The sequence below is a fragment of the Staurois parvus genome, unplaced genomic scaffold (genome assembly GCF_062004578.1).
Source record: "Staurois parvus isolate SC_StPar_1 unplaced genomic scaffold, SC_StPar_1.0 ptg001302l, whole genome shotgun sequence".
Taxonomy (NCBI): Eukaryota; Metazoa; Chordata; class Amphibia; order Anura; family Ranidae; genus Staurois; species Staurois parvus.
The window spans coordinates 2,703,082-2,722,181 of record NW_028319098.1 but is presented as its reverse complement, the minus strand read 5'-3'; the positions used below and the strand labels follow the sequence as shown (position 1 = coordinate 2,722,181).

At 44.3% G+C, this 19,100-nt stretch overlaps 1 protein-coding gene across 2 annotated transcripts in view; it reads right to left on the bottom strand.

The window, feature by feature from the left end:
- Positions 1 to 6,824, bottom strand: part of PAG1 (phosphoprotein membrane anchor with glycosphingolipid microdomains 1) — a 303,358-nt gene extending 296,534 nt beyond the window's left edge. For both annotated transcript variants that reach the window (XM_089660997.1, XM_089660998.1), the window contains exon 1: positions 6,636 to 6,824. The gene's annotated coding sequence lies outside the window, so the exon portion shown is untranslated. The remainder of the gene's footprint in view (positions 1 to 6,635) is intronic.
- Between the last annotated feature and the right edge of the window lie 12,276 nt (positions 6,825 to 19,100).

Here is a 19,100-nt window from a genome sequence, read left to right as displayed (position 1 = left end):
GGGCCTACATGTTTGCCAAAATTTGACAATAGCTTAGGTCGGTCTTTGTATCACATAGTCTTGGTAAGATTGTACGAAGATTGTAATATGTATATTGCGCAAATGTCTGCTCATGTTCATGTGTTTGATATCTGTATAACAGAGTGCCAAGAATTTGGGGATTCCTGGGTGCTGGGAAGATAATCTGAAGAAGCCTGCTCTATGGACCTACGGCCACCAATGTAAGGACCCCCATACATTTATTCTAAAATTGAATGACAGATGTTAGCAGGAACCTTGCAAACAGAATGAAATGCATACAATTTGGATTTTCTTTATCTTGCTTTGCTCTTTATGTACAAATGCATGTTTCCCCTTTCAAAAAAAATAAAAGGAGTTGCCAGAGACAATAATGAGCTTCTCATGTGCTCAGTTGCCAGCTTAGCTTTTATTCACTTACAAAAGATAGCATCAACTCAGACCACAACCCCAACCAGAACCTATTTACAAATTGCTGTGTAAAATGACAAAACACTTGGCTAACAAAAAACAAAACAAAAAAAAACAACCTATTTCTGAAAAATAAGGATGTGCAAAGTGCAGTAACACACAGTAACTTACATTTGATAACAAACCACTAACAAATAAACATAAGTTGAACGCTGCGAGTTAATCTACTTTTCATGATTGTCTTGCCTAAAACCAACCATACATAGCCTGCAATTCAGCTAGTTTAGCAGGGACCAGCCAAATTTTGATCCATGTCTGGGCAGGCTAGTCGATCCATTGATTGTGTACAACCAACGTGCTGGAAAATTTTCTCTCAATCAACACTGGTGGCTATAGCCGGCGGTGTTGTTCACTGTATTCTGATGGTGGGGAAGTCTACCCACCATCAGAATACAATAGCAACCCACTTATTAAACCAAAAAAAAAAAAAAAAAATCTCTATTATCAGCCTAGGTATAAGCACCTATTGAGATGGGTGATCTGTGGCAAATGCAGGCAAAAATTGAGGATTTCTATTGGTGGCATGCACACACTGTGAACAGCAGCCTGCACAAATCAATGACAGGCACTGCTGCCGCTCATCCGGGCTGTTACATGTGGTTAGGCTTTGAACGCAGGCAGTATGCAGCCAGGGACGGCGTTTCTGCTCACAAACTGCCCGCAGTTAATCAGGCCAGTCTGTATGTAGCTAGAACATATACACTTTACCAATTACAGGCCTTTGAGGGTCGCAAGCATACAGAATCCTAAACCATGTCACACATTCCGGGGCGTCAATATAAAGTGAGGATGTTAGAGATGCTATCTGCTTGCTACCCTGGTCATTACGAAGACATTGCCGTCAGCCTGTATTTGTTTGGCCTACTTGTATGTACCCATAGCATAGAATGCTGCTACATCCAGAAGCTGTGATTAGCTACCTGTGAACACTAAAGCCTATCTGCCCCAGATCGCCCATCTTATTGAACCCTTCGGCTTCATTTAAACTTTGGGTTTTTTTTAGGATGGGGGGGTAAAAAACAGTGGTTGAACCCCCCCCCCCAAGCTGCAAACGCAGCTGTACAGGGGTGTGCACATGTCACAACACTAACATAACTACCCCTCAATGCATTTGGCAGGCAGTTCTGTCTGCCAAACATGACCCATTCAAGTGAATGGAGCCACACCATCCACCAACCCCTAACAGCCCACAGCACTTCACCGCAACCATACAATTGTGGTGCAGACTATTAGAGGTTAAAACTGGCAAATGAGGATGTGACAAAAGGCCTCCTCACCACCTGTCAAATGCCCTCTGAAACACGATCTACAGCAAATAACTCTTTAGAGGGCTAGTGCAAATGTAAACGGCCTTAAAGTCTGATTTTATGTTGGATCTTCCATGATAGAGATAAAAAAAAAAGAAAAAAGGATGACCACAAAACCACGCTTGAGTCCCTTTTATACATATGTACACGTCACATATTTTGGAAAGTCAAAAGACGTATTAAAAAAAATATATATAGAAATCTATATGTAGAGGTTACCTTACTGCACTGCAAATCAGCAGATCCAAAGGACACAGGCAGCTGAAGTTTTGTGCAAATCTCAGCTTCCCTACAGAAGTCATGTTAGTTTTAGGAACCTCCTACGGCTTTACTCTCCCTGTCAGCCCTTTAATTGATGGGCAATCATAATGACCAATGGGGAGCTTCTATAGGGTAACAGCCAAACTCAGAAAAGTCCAGATACACATATATTATGAGCCGTCTATATTTCTGGATCTGCTGACAATTCTGTCACGAGGTTTATACTGCCGGTAACGTCGGACTATGCATCTTTCCACAATATTCTCAGAATGAAATGCCCAAGTTTGTGACAGCCACTAGATAAAAATAACAAAAAGAATCAAATGTTTCTTTCCTGCAACCATGGCCCCTAGGGGCTTTATTGTATACAGAACACAATCATAAATATAATTGCCTGGATGGTTCCCTGATTTCCCAGCAGATGTTCTTTTTAATGGGACAATAGATGTGGTCACCTGAGTACACAAGGTAGAGGAAATTTGGGACGTGGCTTGTCTCAATATCTATAGAACAAAGACAGGTAAGAATCTGCAAAGAGGCCTTTTAAGACCTTTGTAATATATAAAAAAACAATCATAAGAGGGGTTTCACCTTAGCAACCAACACCATTAGTAAATGTGGAGGTCAGGTCAGAGATCAAGTCAGTAATTCCACTAACTCACATTTGGCAAGAGAAGTGCTCCTTAGGGAGTACATATATCATATGCACAATATTTAGAAGCACACAATATTTAAGAACCTGATGAACTAGGAAGACCACTTTTATCACCAGCCCATTTAAAGAGAATTTTACACATTTCGTCATCATGCTCATTTATGAATTGTTCTGGTTTGTGAAAAGTAATACTAAATACACATTCACATTATCACTTCTCTTTCTGTATATTGATGATGGCAATGTAATTATTTTAATATTAAAAAAACAGCTTTTGGGAAACAAGGTAAAAATAAATTAATATCAATAAACTATTTTAAATGATCATACAAATATATATTTGAAATCAAATATGTATTATTTTTTGGCATTAACATGGTGTGGGTGGATTTCTGCCAGTCACAGGCTGGTATACATCCCTCCAGCCTATGTCTTAGAATAACAGGGATGTAAAGCCTCCAGCCATAAAGATGTAATATCCCACCCCCATTGTGGTTAGCTGGTTAGTGGGCATGGAGGAGGAGGGAGGGGGTGGGCTGTCACCACTGTGTATACCCCTTTGTGTGTGATTCTAAAGTCACATGGGCTGCTCAGATGAGATAAGAAGGAAATACTCAGAATAGAAACTCACTGAAAACTGAGCATGTGCAGTGGCTGCCAACACTGCTCTGCAAAGTCCCCAATTGCATTGGGGACATGGACAGAAGGGGGTGGAGATAGAGAGCAGCAGGATCAACCAGTTTTTTGCAGAATACAGAAAACAAATCCCATAGTGGCTGAGGGAATATCAGCAGCATGTAATACAGCATTTATTAATAGTTTATATTATGTTGGTTTAACCCCCGTTCACACAGCATGCAAATTAAAAATTTTGCAACTTCACTTAAAGTCACACAATTTCAAACTTGCATGTCAATGTGACTTTGGGTGTGACTTGCAGACATCTCTGTGACTTCAGGCACAGATGTCTATGCAAGTTGCATCCAAAATTGGCAAAAGTAGTGCAGGAAGGTTCTCCTGGCCCTTCGCTCCTGTCGGGTGCCCCCACAGTAAGCAGCTTGCTATGGGGGTACCCGCTGCTCCATGTGTCAATTCACACACAGAGCCAAGTTTTGGCCCTGCCCCCTGTCTCTCATTGGCTGACTGGCTGTGATTGACAGCACCTGATAGAAGTTATGTGACTGTCAATGAGGAGGCAGAGACCTGGGACAGTCAAGGCTTTTGTTGACATCACTGGATCACAATGGGGCTCAGGTAAGTATTGGGGCTGGGGGATCTGCTGCACATAGAATGGATAAAGATAAAAAAACCTTGAGCCTTTACAACCACTTTTAATATTACCAGAAAAACACTACTCCATTGCTTTCTAAAAGAATCAGAAAACATACATTCCAATGGCTGACACCCTAAAAAGATGGTGTCTGTGCCCTACACTACTGCATACAGACAGCACAGCTTACATGCTTCTATATTGGGCAAGCCCTACCCTATTCTTTAAAGTGTTACTAAACCCACAACAGTAAAATCAGTCTGTATATGCAGTAAAGCATGCTTGGTATACTCACTGTGGAACCTAAGGGGTTAATCCTCTGCATTGTGTACAAAGGCCATTTTATCCTGTCTTCTCTGTTCCTCCCCTTTTTCAAGCGACCACCTCTTATCTCCTGATAAGACAGACTGAACCGTAGGCATTAGCACATGCTCAGTTTGGTGTGTATTGCTAGAGAGGTTTGGTTTTTTTTTCTTGGGAGATTGCATGTGATCAGCACAGGGCCAATCACCACTGTCCAGACAGAAGTCAGGGATTCTGCATCCTCTTAGGAGCAGAAAGAAAACTCTTACAAGCTTTAGCTAGTGCTCTGCTGGACACTGATAGAAGTTATGTGACTGCTCATGAAAAGATATTTAGCAGTTTATATTTACGAAAATAATCGCACTTTCATGGTCTGTATACTGTGGGAGACCAGATATAATGAATGCAGGGTCCTGGGTTTAGTAACACTTTAACATAACAAGACTTTTTTCTGATTCACTCAAGCTCAAGAGAAGTGAGCGGATCAGAAAGAGATGTGATGTATAACTGTTGATGACCAAACACGAGTTCTAACGTGTGTCTAGTGAAAATACTTATTTTTCTTAGATGTGTTCCATAAGCTCACTGTACAATCTGACCATACAATCAACTTTAGATTTAATATGAAGACCTACCAGAACTATTCAATCAAGCAGGCTCTTGCACTACATACCTGTTGATAGATCCAAAGAAGACTGTGCAATCCGATTGTAAGGTGTATGGAGAGCCTGAAAGGTCCAATCACATGGGTGTGCTCCAGGAACAGATCCCCTGCTGCAATGGAGCAGAACAGGACACTTTTGTGACATCTGTGCCTGTTCAGTTGTCTGCATTTTATCCACCTTTGTGGACCTGTGTTGGATCTATGGACCGCTGACTTGCGTCTGTTTACAACAGGCTACCTCCAATCTGTCATGGTAAGGTTTCGAAAATAAAAGGAATAAGGCACAGACCTTTTCATTTTTTTTTTCTGGAGCTGGATGGACTATGGAGGCAGGTAGATGTAAATGGACACACATCTGTTTTACTCTGTCCTGCCCACCAATTTGCATGGAGCTCCTGCTAAGGTTCAACTGAAAAACCAATGGACCCATTGGATTGGAAAGCTGTTTGAAGAGCCCACAACAGTCAACATGCATGATATCATCATGATACATAGCAGACCAAAGAAATCACACTGATTACAGCAATGCTGCCCACCATATAAAATAGATCCTGGGACCCCAACAGTGCAGAGGGCAGTAGCTGTCATTTCTAAAACACACCACTCCCAATTTGAAGAGGTGTACAGGCATGGTGGAGGACAAAACATTGCATTCATCATTGATTTCCAATATATAAAGTGTGTGTGATAGAGATATATATATATATATATATATATATATATATATATATATATATATATATATATAAATAATATAAAACCACACCCTCTTAGATAAGGCAACTTACTGAAGCCAACAGAGATGGCAGACCTCACACCATATGCGAATTGTCAGTAGACAGAGAAACCTCCATTGGTGACAGCTCACCTCCATAGAGATCTTTCATCTTTTCATCAGTGACACCATCACACACAGACCATGTACTGTATGTCATCAGGCACCAATTTCTCCTCTATAGAGATGAAAACTGCTCCATGAAGGATCACACAAGCTGAACATTGTTTATCAGCCATCACCTTATCTTTTCTGCTGACCTCAGCAGTATCCCTCCAGCACATTGCACCATCCTCACCCCCAGTACTGGGATCTCCTGGTGTCACACTCATACAGTGACATGGGGACACACAGCAGAAGTGACCTTGTACAACCCGGTGTCATTGCAGTGTAAATCATTGCATACAGTGATACATAGGGGGAGATGTACCTACACTGGAGAGCACAGAATCTGGTGCAGCTGTGCATGGCAGCCAATCAGCTTCTAACTTCAGCTTGTTCATTTAAGCTTTGCCAATAAAAGCTGGAAGCTGATTGGTTACTCTGCACAGCTGCATCAGTTCTAGGTAATCTCCCCCAAAGTGAAGACATTACACAGTGATGGTGTTCTATGATATATCAATGTAACAATTGAACAGCTTGTCCTCCTGATCGCCCCCCACCTTTATATGGTGACAGATGATCAGCCCCCCTGGACTGGGGAGGTATGGAGCCAATAAGATTCAGGTGTGGAGGGATGTGGGCAGATGATTGGTCGGTAGGTACATGAAGCCCTCTGCAGCAGATCGTGCACCCTCCATGGAGAGATGTGGGTGGTGATGAGGACAGTGCCCCCACATAGTACACTGCCGTGGTCCTAGCATTCCTAGAGAGTACAGTTCTGCAGTCCCCCCCCCATATAGAGATCTTACCAGTCAGTGCACTCCATCCCCGGGGGGCCACACACAGTCACATGATGGGGACAGCCGGCAGTAGATGAGGCTGAGCTCCCCCTCCAGCACACAGCGCCCTATGCAGAGCCCCGGACGGAGCACATGTGTCCAGCACTGCACCTGTCCCTTCTCATAGGCGATCCGACCACAGCCTGCAAACACTTCTGTCCCCGCCCACCAAGCCTGCCAGGAGGGGAGGGGCTGAGCCCAGCAATCACATCATGAATATTCACAGCGGGGAGGAGCCAGGCGCGGCCACAGCACAAGGGACACGCCCAGCGGTGCCAGGCATGACCTCTGTATAAGGAGCTGTGCCTCCCCTGTCAGTAATACGATGTAAGCTGCGCTGCGATGAGGAGGCTGAGCTGGGATCAGCTGGGAGCGCCGCAAATCTTTGTGTCATGAAATGTATGGGGGACTGGAGGGACGGACACGTTCCTTTTGTGATGACTGCAGTCTGTACAGCAGGATAACAAAGCATCCCGGGTCAGTCCAGATCCTCACAGGCACAGATCGCCCATGTATGACAGATCGCATCGAGGGCGAGGATTGCTGACCATACATGGTCCAATTCATGATCGGTTTATTTCCCCATCAACGTCTTCTAATAGGAAGGAATTGATCTACCATTGACAACCCATTGGATCAATATGCCCCCCATGGGGAGGTGGATTTCCAATTGACAGCTAAAGTCCAACTCACAACAAACTAAATGATCCCTTGGCATGGGGTGGTGCGTGCACTGCAAGGGTTAATATACTTACCCATCCCCCGCTCCTCATTGCAGCTCCCACACTCCACCAGTCTAGGGTCCTGACATCATCAAGACCAGAGCAGGGTCCATAGTCCTGCATTGGACGTGATGACACTGAGGGACAGTCCACCACCAGCTTGTGGGGGAGCACCACCTGCCGTGGGAGCTGAGAATTAGGTCAATAAAACTGTCTCCTCTGCCCCGGACAAAAGGAGATATTAAAGTGCTTCTGAAGGCAGAAGGTTTTATACCTTAATGCATTCTGTGTATTCTAGTGTAAGGTCACCTTTACAGAAAATCTGTAAGGTGATCTGGTCCTCCTTCCCATCCCCCCCATCCCACTGTACCAGTGTCCCCCGATCCCCCCGTTGTCAAGCACTGGGGCACTGCTTCACAAGTCTGAGGATCTGCAATCCCCATGAATTAATCTCTTATCTGTACCTCTCAGCATATACAGACACAGGCATTCTAATTGGTCAGCACTGTCCTATAGAAGGGGCACCACCAGCCCTTCACGGGCCCAGGCCAGCAGGGGTGAATCAGATGTGGGCCACAGCTGGGGGGGGGGAAGCAATTAACCGATCCCCTGTATGGCTCTCTGCAGCAGCTGAAAGGTGGCTTCTTCTCCCTTCCCTCCTGCTGCAGAGAGCCATACATGGGATATTAGATCTGCACCCATCACCCTCCTTGTGCACAGTGGTGTATTAGGTTTTGTGCTGCCCTAGGCATCAGCTGATTCCCCCCCCCTCCGAGAGAGCCTGACACCAATCAACACCACCCCCCTGACCCCACCCCCATCTGAGAAAGCGTTCCACTGAAGTGGCAGCCCGCAGCCTCTCTCGGATCCCACCTGGCCCCATGCTGCGTGTGTCCCTTTTTCTGTCCCTTCTTCCAGGGAATAGTGCTGCCCCCCTGAAAAATGCTGCCCTCGGCAAATGCCTTGTGGTAAATACACCCCTGCCTGTACACCATACGTTTTCCCCCTTGCTGCCCAGGCCCCCTTGTGTGCCCCCATTCCCACAGTGCTGCTGGCTTTCTTCCTCTCCTGCTGGTGGGATCCTTCAGGATGGAGAGTAGGGGAAGAGTCCGGTAAATATGTCACATTTACCAGCTCCTTTCTTTTCTGAATGAACACAAGAAGTGATCAGTACCAATCACTTCTTGTGCTTGTTCAATCATAACTGAAGCATAGTAAACTTTTTTTTTTTGGAAAGGGGAGGCCGGTCAGGTTGACTGTAAGGGTCCCTGTGGCTTCTAACAGCAGCCCTGGCACTGTCACATGGACGCAACTGACCAATTAGAATCCTCAGATCGGTGAAGCGGCGTTCTGGTGCCTGACAGCAGTGGATTGGGGGACACTGGTACAGCAGAACTGGGGGACAAGGAGGGGACTCACTGTAAGGTCACCAAATCTTCTGGGTGCAGCTCCCCACCCCCAGCCCCCTTATATTTACCTAAGTCCCATCTTAATCCAGTGATGTGCATGAGAGCCTCAACTCTACCGGGTCTCTCTTCCTTCATTGGCTTTCATAGCAGTGGGAGCCATTGGCTCCTGCTGCTGTCAATCACAGCCAGTAGGCCAAAGAGGAGAGAGCAGGGGGCAGGGCCAAGCCACGCTCTGTGTGTGAATTGACAGTGTCCATTCACAGGAGTGCAGCTTGGGTGTGAGCATGCGCAAGTTTCCCCATAGCAAGAAACTTGCTACTGGGGGCACTTGGAGGGGAGAGAAGCCAGGACCACTGGTGGGGCACCCAAAAATAAGAGAACTGGCACTGCTCTATGCAAAACCATTGGACAGAGCAGGTAAGTATAGCATGTCTGTTATTGTCTTTTAAATTACAACCTTTAGAATCACTTTAATGCTTGCAGCACAGGCACAGCCCCTCTGCAAGGGAACCTTTTTTTTATTTGCCTGGAATTGGGCTTATACGTAAGAGAAGTGCGGGGTGTGAAAAAAAAGACAAAGCTAAATACTCACCTTGATGGCTGCAGCATCGATCCGATGCTGCATCTGTCCCCTGCCAGCACTACACTGGGAACTGAGTAATCAAAGACCACTGATCGTTCTGTTCTCTGGTCCACTCTGAGCAGGGAGCCGTGACTGTCACTCTCCGGGCACTCTGCTCTACTCCTCCAGCAATCATTGGAGTGCTGAGCTGTGGAGGGGGAGGAAGCAGCTGTTTTGGGCTCTCAACGGCGCACTGAGAGACTGAGCCAGCTGCCAGTCAGTCATGTGGGCAGATCCTGACATTATTGTCAGGATCTCTGCAGAGCCTGGACCGGTTCTGTGACATTGCTACCTTGAACAATTTTTAGGATAGGTCAGGACCCTGTAACAGCCAATCATAATTCACTGTCACAAGTCAGACCAATACAAGATGGATTGTAAATGGTTGCAATGGATAAATGTATTTAAATGGAAAATCGTCTGCATTCCTTCTAAACACCAGCCCTATTACCATTCAATAAAACACTAATAGCCTGCAGACTGGCTGTGGAGGATTTCTTCCAAATGTGATCTAAGAGAAATGGGTGCTGCAGTGTCTCCTGTCAGTAGTAAGATCAGAGTTATGGGAGAAGCAGCTGTTATTGCTGCTGGTGAATGCTCAGTACAATATAACATTGTAGCAGAATGCTTCGGATGGTGTAAATAACCCAATCTATCCAACAAAAAAGCATTTATGAGCAGTGACTATAAGTTAGTTACTGCACTTAGCATAAATCAAAAACATTAACGGCTTCTCTCAGAGGAAGGCATGATTGAATCATCCACCTTCTGTTTTCTGATAATTAGAGCCATTGCTACTGAACTGAAAAATGTTATATTGCTGATGATAGCAAAGAATTTGGGGATGCTTTTTCACATTTTGTGAAGTCAAGGGCACATCAGCGGCAATATAAACACCACATAAGAGGAAATGTAACTCCTACCATCCATTTCTATATGCTTTGAATTGATAAAACTATGTGGTATGAGGGGCTTCATGAGCAAATGGCTGAATTTATATCCAAAAAGTAAACCCTTGCATTACATAGTTATTGGTAAATCTAAATGACATTCAATTTAGTGGAATCATGTATGGTCAACTGTAAAGTGGCTGTAAACCTTTATTCATGCTCAGGGGCGGACTGACAACTCATGGGGCCCCCGGGCAATAGGGGATCATGGGGCCCCTGTGTCCTTGCCCAAACTCAAAAAAGCCTATGAAAAAGGTACCAGGGGCATCTCATGGGGCCCCCTACTGACCCCGGGCCCTCGGGCAGTGCCCGAGTTTCCAAATGGTCAGTCCGCCCCTGTTCATGGTAGGTTTACACCTATGCAGTCTGTGTTTGATCCGTTTCCACAGTGCTTTTTGCAGTGCGTTTTGCATTTTTTTCACATGCATTTTTGATGCGTTTTGTGTTTTTTTTTTTTTTCCAACTTGTTGCTGGGCAGATTAAAATGCATCAAGATGCGTAAAAAAAAAAGCAAAAAACGCATACCAAATACACTACATGCATTTCTGCAGCATCTCCATTGAATTCTATTGAACTAAAATGCAAATGTTTTGAGTTGAAAAAAGTCCCTGACCCTTTCCAAAAACGCACCGGGTGAAAATGCTTAGATGTGAATGTGTCCCATAGGAAATCATGTTAAATGGACTGATGTGCATTTCTGCAAAATGCAACGAAGAACACATACTGTAGGTGTGACCCTAGACTCATACTCAATGAAGTGACCAGTAAATGGACTGCTGTGCGTTTCTGCAAAATGCAACGGAAAACACATAAGTGTGAACCTAGACTCATACTCAGTGATACACAAAGCACTAGCCTCAAGTGATCCACAAAGATGAAACAAATCCTACATAAGTTGTACCTGCTTATCTACAGACTTCTCTTCCCTGCAGCAGTTCAAAGTGCAGAATTTTTACATCTTGTCTGAGCTTCCGAAAGCAGGGGGTGGGAATCTGAAGTTACACACTGCAGAGCTCAATGAGGGGACCTCTGAGAGCTGATTGGAGAGAAGGGACACATCCTCCTTCACATAGCACACAGGAACAGAGCTAAGGCTGTCAATCACAGCCTGTGTATTGGAGCTCCCTCCCTTGTCACCTTTTTTCTCTTGGTGTCACTTGTCAGAAGTGACTCATGCAGATAGCAGAAGAATTAGGCATCAGAAAAAAAATGACACTTAGTGCTCTGGAATGAGACAAGTACACACTATAGAGGGATATTCTTTGTTCATACTTCATGTCTGAGGTTTACAACCACTTTAAAGTGGAACTTCACCCAAAAGGGGAAGTTCCTCGTCTCCTTCCACCCCTTTAACATTCGGTACTTTTTTTTTTTTTGGGGGGGGGGGGAGTACCTGGTTTTACAGGTACCCATTCACAATCCCACCTGAATCACTTAGGCAATCCAAGCAGATATTCACCACCCTTCACCAGCAGTCTTCTGGGACACATCACAGGTCCCAGAAGACTGGGGAACTATTCACAAAGCGCAGCGCGGCTCATGCATGTGCTGTGGGAAGCTGCATGTGAAGCTGCAAGGCGGAATCCCTTAGTTAAGATGCCAACGCCTGGAACTGAAGCACATTGAAGTATCAGCTCAGGTGTGGACATCATTGGACCCCTGGATTGGTAAGTGTCCTTATATTAAAAGTCAGCAGCTACAGTATTTGTAGCCGCTGATGTTTAATTTTTTTAGGGGTAGACTGAAGCTCCTTTTTGAAGCTTGATTTCAGGTTTAATTTAACCAGACTGTCCAGCACTGTTTAGCCATCCACAGGACACTGTATTTTTATGAATGAATACAAGGCTTCCTCTCAGTGGTTGGGATGGAGAGGTGGACAGATGACATCACAGTCTCCACCTCAGCCAATCAAAAAGGAACAAGTGCCAATTGCATGAGTTAAATTTGATATATCAGAAAATAATTTCCTGGATTACAGAGCAAAGAAAGAGAACCATGGAGATCTGCAAAGTCCTCTCAGTGTCTGTGCTAAAACCCTATTATTAGTTTAGTTTTTATTTGAAGATAAGGTAAAAGTGGTGCCAAATGTACAAGAAAGAAAGAAAGAGAAAAAGGGAAAGCAAAAAAAGAAAAGAAGAAAAGAAAAAAAGGAAAGAATGAGTTGCTCATACTGACCAGTCAAGTGTCATCTATTACTCTGGTTAAATGAAATAAAGAATCTGACTGGCCACAACAGGCAGCAACCCAAATGTTGTGCTGATTCTTTTCATCCAGTTTAAAAAAAAAAAAAAAAACATTTGGTTATAAGAAGCCTATCTTTTGATGCATAGTCTCCCTATAAAAACCATCGATACATTCTGTTACCAGCATCCTTAAAAGCACATTTTATGTTTTATACCTCTTTTATCATGGAACGTCTGTTCCTTCTATATGAAAAAGATGTCCACTTGCCATCAATGTCTATTCATGTGTAAATATAACTTGAAAAAATGCATTCCGTCTTATCAGTGACTGACATGAAGATAAAGTAAATATTTCTATAAAGGATCTATTTAAAGAGACTAGACCTATGGATATCTATGGAGTACCATAGAGCAGAGTGTCAGGATAAAGCTACAGTATCTCACAGAAGTTAGTATACCCCTCATTTTTGTTAAATATTTTGTTATATCTTTTCATGTGACAACATTGAAGAAATGACACTTTGCTACAATGTAGTGAGTGTACAGATTGTATAACAGTGTAAAATTTCTGTCCCCTCAAAATAACTCAACACACAACCATTAATGTCTAACCGCTGGCAACAAAAGTGAGTACACCGCACCCCTAAGTGAAAATGTCCAAATTGGGCCCAAAGTGTCAATATTTTGTGTGCCACCATTATTTTCCAGCACTGCCTTAACCCTCTTGGGCATGGAGTTCACCAGAGCTTCACAGGTTGCCACTGAAGTCCTCTTCCACTCCTCCATGATGACATCACAGAACTGGTGGGATATTAAAGACCTTGTGCTCCTCCACCTTCTATTTGAGGATGCCCCACAGATGCTCAATAGGGTTTAGGTCTGGAGACATGCTTGGCCAGTCCATCACCTTTACCCTCAACTTCTTTAGCAAGGCAGTGGTCATTTTGGAGGTGTGTTTGGGGTCGTTATCATGTTGGAATACTACCCTGCGGCCCGGTCTCTGAAGGGAGGGGATCATGCTCTGCTTCAGTATGTCACAGTATATGTTGGCATTCATGGTTCCCTCAATGAACTTTAGCTCTCCAGTGCCGTCAGCACTCATGCGGCCCTAGACCATGACACTCCCACCACCATGCTTGACTGTAGCCAAGACACACTTGTCTTTGTACTCCTCACCTGGTTGCCACCACACATGCTTGACACCATCTGAACCAAATCAATTTATCTTGGTCTCATCAGACCACAGGACATGGTTCCAGTAATCCATGTCCTTAGTCTGCTTGTCTTCAGCAAACTGTTTGTGGGTTTTCTTGTGCATCATCTTTAGAAGAGGCTTCCTTCTGGGATGACAGCCATGCAGACCAATTTGATGCAGTGTGCGGCTATGGTCTGAGCACTGAAAGGCTGACCCCCCACCCCTTCAACCTCTGCAGCAATGCTGGCAGCACTCAGACATCTATTTCCCAAAGACAACCTCTAGATATGACGCCGAACATGTGCACTCAACTTCTTTGTTTGACCATGGCGAGGCCTGTTCTGAGTGGAACCTGTCCTGTTAAACCGCTGTATGGTCTTGGCCACCGTGCTGCAGCTCAGTTTCAGGGTCTTGGCGATCTTCTTATAGCCTAGGCCATCTTTATGTAGAGCAACAATTCTTTTTTTCAGATCCTCAGAGAGTTCTTTGCCATGAAGTGCCATGTTGAACTTCCAGTGACCAGTATGAGAGCGTGAGAGCGCTAACACCAAATTTAACACACCTACTCCCCATTCACACCTGAGACCTTGTAACACCAATAAGTCACATGATACCGGGGAGGGAAAATGGCTAATTGGGCTCAATTTGGACATTTTCACTTAGCGGTGTACTCACTTTTGTTGCCAGCGGTTTAGACATTAATGGTTGTGTGTTGAGTTATTTTGAGAGGACAGCAAATTTACACTGTTATACAAGCTGTACACTCACTACTGTACATTGTAGCAAAGTGTCATTTCTTCAGTGTTGTCACATGAAAAGATAGAATCAAATATTTACACTTCTGTGAGATACTGTACAAGCCAGGTATCCACCAGATAGCATCTACAGTATTTTCTCTGTAAAGAAGCACTGTCTGGTAATAATTATCAAAATTATTAAAGTGAAGTTCCAGTCAGTTCTGTGTTTATTAAAAGTCAGCAGCTACAAAAACTGTAGCTACTGACTTTTAAAAAACACACACTTACCTGTCCCATAGTCCAGCTATGTTCTCACTCGCATCGTCCATTCTCTCCTTCTTTTCTCCTCCATGGCGCTGGCATCTCTACTGTGGGCACCAGGCTGTGACAGCTTGTGGCTTCACAGCCTGGTGCCCACTGCGCATGCGCGAGTCACGCTGTGCCTCCTGATTGGTCTGGCAGTCTTCTGGGACCTGTGAAAGTTCCCAGGAGACTGTGGGAGCAAGGAGGGGGCCGAACTTCCAGCTCACTTTGCAGCAGCAAACTGAGCCAGAAGTGGGAGCAGGCACCTGTCAAAACCAGGTACCCGCCCCCCCCCCTCCCCCAAAAGGTGCCAAATATAGCAGTGGAGGGGGGGAGGAGGCAAATAAGTGGAACTTCCGCTTTTGAGTGGAACTCCACTTTAATAACACAGAGCTATGAGCATTGCCAATGTGCAAATTACTGATCGCTTAAAGCCCCACTCCACAAGTCCCCTTGCCCATGCTTCAAGGGTTAACCGCTCATTTAGTTAAGGGGAGAGGTTTTTAATTTTAACTTACCTGATCTTTCCCCTGCAGATGGTGCTCCCCTACGCTGGTGGTTAACTGTCTCTAGGCATTATCATGTCCAGTTCTGCATTATGGACCCTGCTTTGGTCTTGATGACCTGACCTTGGACTGGTGGAGCATGTGGGAGAAGATGCTGTGGGACTGGTCCAGCAATGATGAGAAGCAGAGCATCAGGTTTCTTGGAGTTGGGCCTTAAGTCAGTCTCTGAAATTTACAATTGGTTATTGTGGGTAGCTGCATTTACCTTATGAAGTAAAATCTATACTGAGATAAAAATGGAGTTGCCATTGTTGACCTCCTAAGAATAATAATTGCCTGGCTGTCTCCGGCTTCTGTATATTTTGCATTTACTGACCATTGCAGGTAAACTATGCAGATTATAAAGTCCGAACTTCTAATCTGAATTTGTGGTCCGGGATCAGTGACCAGGGAAATACTAAGAACACTGGATCAGTTTGACATCCAGGTAACCAGCACTTTAGGAGGAGGTCAGTCATAGCAGCTATATAGTCTGAGTGCAATTCTTTAAAGTGTATATAAACCCTAACATTAACTTTTCTTATTTGATTCCTTTCGGTCTGTAAGATATTCTTATGTATATGTTGGATGAGTGAAAAAAAAATCTTGTTGACTCTGCCAGAAACTCAGTGTTGTCCAATGCATTTTGCAGTGTTATCAGCCCAGTCCAGATTTCCTATGTGATATTACAGAACACCTCCTCCCTATCTTATAGAGATGAAGAGAAGGGGAGGTGTTCTGTGGTCCTGACACTTATTACCCTAGTTTGACAATTCTGCTCCTCCATATACTGTATACAATATAGTGAGTGATCTTTGTCATTCTTTTACAAAAAGTGTGTTACTGGCAGGATGACTAGTTGAAGACGAAGAAAAGCCTAAAAAAATAAAGCTAATGCAGCCACCTCATCTATAGTGCTGCAAGCTGCAGTATAGTACATTTTTGTTCTTTGGAATAAGTACACTTTAAAGAAATGTTTTTTATACACAAAAAAACCTCTGCCAGAAGCCTCTGGTGTACTAAGCATTTTCTAAATACTGGGGCTTAATATGCACGATTGCTGAATAGGTCCAGCTTCCACAGTCTAGTATACAGCCCAGGAGTCTGGTGATGGCACCTTCACCAGGCTTCTGAGATAGCACCATTGCTATATGACCGATCCCCTGTACATAAGCCTGTGTAGGTATCATAACATTAGAGACAAAAGATAGCTTTCATAGGAAAATCATTTTTTAAAACATTAAAAGTATAAATTTGTAGAGTATGGATACATTTTGCCTTATCAAACCAACCGCACCTAACTGATCTCATTCACAATTAACAGACTTAGGAATTTACAAGGCTGTAAGGTCGATCCAATGACATGCTGTCAGACGGAGTAGGTCAGATTTTTAATTAAAACTCCATTTATATTATAATCAACAAGAGAGTGACCTATATCTCACAGAATGTGCAGTGTAGTTTCCATTAACCAGATGAACATGCCGATATTTGTGTCTGGACGAGGGACATCTTGGTGGTAAAACATGAGCTGGGAATCTTTCAGTATCGTGTTAGTTTTCACAGCATACATTTCTATGGTAGACTTAGTGATTTATTTATTACCTTTCACAATATCGATCTGTATAATTCTATTTCTGAGCTGAGTCCCTGGAGGAAATATGTACACACAACAAACAGAATCCACGCGCACTCATTTTTGCCAACTAGCGAAAAAAAAAAATGCTTCTGGTTTGGAAGCTATTGTTTTAGATACTGGTGTCGTCAACTGAAACCTGTCCATAAAATATACTGTATAGTGCATTTTGTATATTGTAACATGGGGGATATTTAGCTCAGTGGTAAATGCATTTTCAAGCAAGTTCACACCAGTCAGAAACTATATTTCAGGGCTTGGTAGCCCACCTTTATTAAAAGGAAAGGAAAAAACAAAAGCCCAACATAAGGCTTCCCATGCAGGGGTTCTTCTCCAGAAAACTATACACAGTCCAAATGAAAATACTAGCCCACCTGGCTACTCTTTAGCAGCACTGCTGCTATAGACACTGGTCCTTCTAACCACCAGCTCTTTTAGGCACACAGCTTAGAGCCGCACACAACTCCTCTGGCCAAGTCCTCAGGCTATTAACTCAGATGCGCACAGCTCCTCAGGCCGTTAACTGTCTCTTGCAGACCTTCATACGTTGGCTGCCACCTGCAGCTTCTCTGACTCCTGTAGGAGACCTCCTATCTCTCTTGGGTGGAACCCTGAGGTATTCCTAAACCTTCATTATTAGGACTGTGTGCACCTGGGTACACACCCTGCTGTTCCCCCACAAAACCCAGACATTGGGTTGGAGAGTCCATCCCGCCCAAGGCATTATGGAATCTCTAAACTAGGGAGCCCCATCCAGCACTACCAAAATCTGGAGAAAGCTGCAAATGCAGTTTTCTCCATTCAAAACATATGCTCCCTAGTCCTGCATTCAGCAAAAGTGCAAACTCTGTATCCTTCTGATGAAATTGGCCAATTTCACCGAGTCTCGTCTTGTCACAAAATATATATATATATTTATATAGTATGTACAGTATATGCACTGTATATACAACAATCAGCAGCCATAACATTATAACTACCCACCTAATATTGAGTAAGCCCCTTTTGCCACTAAAACAGCCCTGACCCATCAAGGTATGGACTCCACTAGACAAATCATCACACTGCCTTCGCTGGCTTGCCTTCTTCCCATAGTGCAGGGGTGGGCAAACTGCGGCTCTGCAGCTGTTGTGGAACTACATTTCCCACGAGGCATTGCAACATTACAAAACTGACAGTTACAGCTATGACTTGTAGAGGCATGATGGAACTTGTAGTCCTGCAACAGCTGGAGAGCCGCAGTTTGCCCACCCCTGCCATAGTGCATCCTGGTGCCATCTCTTCCCCAGGTAAGCAACGCACATGATGTAAATGAAAAAAAATCTCATCAGACCAGATCACCTTCTTGCATTGTTCTGTGGTCCAGTTCTGATGCGCACGTGCCCATTGTAGATGCTGGCAGGCAGGTGCCTATAAATAGAAGTTACTAGTTAGAGATTCTGGGCTGACCAGGTGGATAAGGATTAATGCCAGTTCAATGTTTTTCCCAGGTATTTGCTCTGGGTCCTGCCCTCCACCCCGTGGTGCACATAAAAGAGGTAAGGCTGGGCTCAGGGGTTCCAGGGAACGAATGGTAAAGAAGTGGAGTTCCATCCAAGAAGATGTAAGCTGCACCTACCCACAAGTTACCCACACAGGAACCTACCTCTTCAGGAATTGTATCACTTATGAACTACCACCTGGACAGGTATGCCTGGGCAGCCAGAAGTTTGTAAGATAGGAAAAGTTGTGTTTGGACTACAGTCTGTAATGCTGCAGAAACTCCAGTAAAATTATTGAACTGTTTAAAAGCCTACTCTAAAGTTACTGCAAAGTGGTGCATGAAAGTACTTGGTGCATTGAAGAACAGGGGCTGTAAAGTACAGACGGGGTAGTAGAGGAAGGCCACTACTAAGGTTTAACTTGGCAGGAAGGACAGAGGAGAGTAGTTGCCATGGGTAACCATGAATTGGTGGGAAAAGGTTAGGCACCCAGTCAGCAGCAGTACCTGGTGTAGGTAAAAAGTTCTATAGTAGCAAGGGGGTCAGTGTTCTGGCTCTTTCCCTAGCGGTTGGTTCCGCCAAACAGTAACTGGGACCAAACCCGCATTACGGAGACCCCAGGTATCTCGCTGCATGGCACGGGAGAGAGAAG